We start from the raw sequence: 4160 nt of genomic DNA on the forward strand, positions 1-4160 counted from the left end.
TTGCATTACTTTCTGTTTACCGGTACACTGGATTAATATTCTCTACATGTTTCAAGTTAAGAAAATCTATAAAGTAGTTAGATACTAATTCACCCCCCCTCTCAGTATCTATGGGAATCCTAACAATTGGTATCAGAGCTTGGTCCTCTATTTTCAAAAGCCTAACAACTTGAGGAAGATCTTGACACCGGTAGAGATGGAAAATCTGATGAAGCAACTTGAAGGAGCTCTCTCAGACTATGATGTAGAAAAATAGAAAATATCAAACCTGAAGATGATCTAAAGGCTGCTCACGATATCATTCAAGCACTTCAAGAAAATCTTACTATTTCAAGAAACAAGAGAAGAAAACTTTGTGAAAAGATGCAAAATGAGAATGATGAAAAGGAAACTCTTAATGATATGATAAACAAGCTAAAACAAGAGAACATGACAACAAAGAATGAAATGCAGGATATGACTATGAGATTCTGTAAAGAAATTGAAGATAGAAAGAAGAATGAAGAAGATTTGACTAGAAGACTAAGTGATGCTGCAAATGAAAACACAAGACTTAGCTATGAAAATGATTTGTTAAAGACAGATCTGATGCACACTTAGAATGACTCCAATGAACTGATGAGACAGAAAAAAGTCTTAGAAAGAGAACTAGATACTACAAATCAACATAAAGAGAAATTCAAGAAAAGCTTATAAGAACTTGGTGACTTGCTGAAAAATCAAAAACCTAAAGGTGACACTTGTGGAATTGGCTTTGAAGTTGGTGAAAGTTCCAGGACTGCAAACACACAGGATCATAGCAAACCGGTAAGAGAACCTACTTCTTATAAATTCAGTGGCAAATGCTTTAACTGTAATAAGTATGATCATAGAGATAATCAATGTAGATCTAAAAATTATCAGAATATCAACACACCCACCGGTCAATGTTCAAAATGCAACAAAGTTGGTCATAACTCTAAGAATTGCAGAGTGAATGTAAGATGTTATGTTTGTGGAAGATTTGGACACTTATCTAATCAATGTAGAACACAAACTGGGATAGGTTATGGGAAAGCTATTCAAAAGAATAATGTGACTTGCTATGCATGTAACAAGATTGGGCATATTGCTAAATTCTGCAGAAGTAAGGGATCACTGACAAACAACAAAGGTTCTAGTTTGAAAGGTAAAGAAAGAGTTGAAGAGGTTAAGCAAGAATTTTCAAAATAGTGGATCAGGAAATCAGAACAAAATGTGGATAGGAATACTCCTCCACCAGTAGAACCAAGCAACACTCCTCTGATAGAACAAAGTAGCACTCCATCGGCAGGAAGCTCTTCATCAAATTGAAGAAATTTCCTTGAGGGATTGGCAATCAATGAGACATATGCTATTATTCCCTTAGTTGATGGTAAGAAGTTGAATTTACTTCTATACTGACAGATATGTTAAGTGATTACTTAACTGGAAAGCATTAAATGTGGTAGTTGGCAAATCGACATTATAAATTAATGTTTTTTGGCTCCATTTTACTTCATCGAGCATTCAAACATTCGAAGAGCGCGAAATCTCTAGAGCTAAGGCATTTCGAGCAAAGAGGCAAAGCACTTCAACAATCAATCCTTCCTGAGGTAGAAAAAGGTATTTATAATCATGGCATCCTCCTTTGTACCTGAATTCATAGCAAACCCTACTGTAGTCAAGGTAATCAAATGCCCTAGGCCCATATTTCAGCTAGTTCCCGAGATAGCTAAAAAGGATGACAATGTAGGTGCTTTTTCCCAAATTCCCAAAGGAGTTGTTTATGTAGAAGACCCTAGAATTTATATCCATTTCCATATAGAAGAATTGGGAGATGAAGAAATCAAGAACATGTACAAATCTATTATTTGTGATGAATCCGGTAAAGTAAAACCTGAACACCAAATTATTGAAACCCTAGGATTCACAGAAATTCTCAGCATTCCAGATTTCCCCAAGGAATTTATTAGGATAGTATTGAGCAGGGTACATGGTGCATTCTTTTGGCTAGATTCAATCCATAAAATTACCAAAGAAGCTATGAAAGTTGTAACAGGGTTACCCTCCACCGGTAGCAGACCAGACAAAACAAAGAAGGTCTCAAATGACCTGGTAATGAACCTAACTGGTGCAACATCTGACAGAAGGTCTCTAAGGGTTAATGATGTGACCGATATAAATGTGAGATTTTTTAGCATGATTTTAGGATACAAAGCAACACATGCAAATAGAGTTAACTCAGTTTCCAGTTTATGCATAAAAAGTGCACATGATATGGTAAAAGAAAATGTGAAAATTGATGTATGTGAATGGCTAAAGGATGAATTGATTGACAATTTAGGGAAGATCAAGAAGGATAAGAAAGGGACTTTTAGATTGTAATTTACTTGTATGCTTAATGCTACATATAACCAAACAGGTGCTCGGTATAGGTATCAAGAATATTGGATTTGACATACCGGTAGGGAAATAGTTATCAGACTTATTCAACAACATGGGTGAAAACAAGGAAAAGAATATCAATGAGTATTTTCATGCACTAAAGGCCAGAATGAACAAAAGAATTAGACTGTCATAGGAAATTGTTAACAATTACAAGGATGATATATGTTTTGTGATTAAAAAGGATGAGATCTGGATGGAAGCAATTATCCCAAGAACAATTTGGATTACTGAAATGGGCTATGAGACTGATGACCACATCATTGAAACATATGCAAAAGCCCTTCTGGAAACACCTAGGGAACCTAAGGAAGAAGTATTTGGTAGTGCTGAGACCATTGAAAGCCAAATTCAGTCTAAGAAGAGAGTAAAGAAAGTAGAAGCAACTGTAAGGAGAGGTTCAAGGTAGGCTAAGGCTATAAAAGAAGATGTACTGAAACAAACCGGTATCACTGAAGATGAGTTACAGTAACAAGAACCAAAAACTCACCTGTCACTGGTAGCAACTTCTTTAGAGACTGACAATCCAGCCAAATTTAAAAGAGTTGTAAGGAAAAGACAACCTTCACCGGTATCCACACCCTCGCCTAGAAGAACTAGACAAAAACAACAGGTAGTGAGGTCTCCGGTAAAGAAGACAACCCCAAAGAAAAAGATAACACCTAAGAAGAAAAGGACTCAACAAAATATTTCTCCAATTGACAGACTGTTGGATGAAATAACAGAAGAAGGAAAACTCAAGAACATAGAAAAATTATATGATACACTATCAGTAGATGAGAAAGAGTTGTTGAAAACAATATCATTTTACACCTGGATATCTATAAGAAGTTTTTGATGTAGGTTGTAGATGAACTACCAGATGAATTATTCAAGAGACTGGAAGCAAGAAGACAATCTATTGTAGAACTTGACAAGAAAATCAAAATTGAAAAATTACTTGTTGTCTACCCATTCAACTCTCCAAAAGAAATAGATGATCTAATCGCAAAGGCCAACCAGTCAGTATTCTCTACTACACACCGGCATATTGCACTAATGGAAGGAAAAGTAAAAGAGGTAATAAAAGAAATAGAAAATGGATGGGATATATTCCTTGTGGAGAAGGAAAAGTAGGAAGAGTACAAGAACCCCAAGCCTATCAAAGTCTATTAGAAAGACAAAGATAAGGGTAAAGGAAAGGTTGGTGGACCTCCTAGTATCAAAATAAAAGATAACTTATCCCCACTGCCTTTTATTACTCCACTGGTAACAACAACGGAAGACCAACCGGCAGATGACAGTATGGATGTATCACAAGAAGATACTAATCCTAATCCTGAGGTACTATACATAGTGGATGTTGATACTCCAAAGGTCAACATTGTGATAGATAAAGACACAACCGACAAGACTGACATGGCTAGTGAGCCACCAGCAACTGACAATGCTAATAACACTGAAGGAAAAGTGGAAGATGATAGCACAGGGAAATAGATAGAGACACAAACAGAGAAACAAGTAGAGCAACAGGCTCTAGAATAGGAACAGGTTCATGTGAAAACAGTGCCACCGGCAATGGGAGAGAAACAAAAACCCTTTCTTAAGGAAATGGAAACACAGACTGACCTACCAGAGGTCACTACAAGAATGGTTACTTCCTCCATTGGTGGAATTCAAAATGTTGGTTCCTCCTCAGTAGGCTACAAATCAACCAATGTAACTAAAGTTCTTTT

The sequence above is a fragment of the Cryptomeria japonica genome, chromosome 9, assembly GCF_030272615.1.
Source record: "Cryptomeria japonica chromosome 9, Sugi_1.0, whole genome shotgun sequence".
NCBI lineage: Eukaryota > Viridiplantae > Streptophyta > Pinopsida > Cupressales > Cupressaceae > Cryptomeria > Cryptomeria japonica.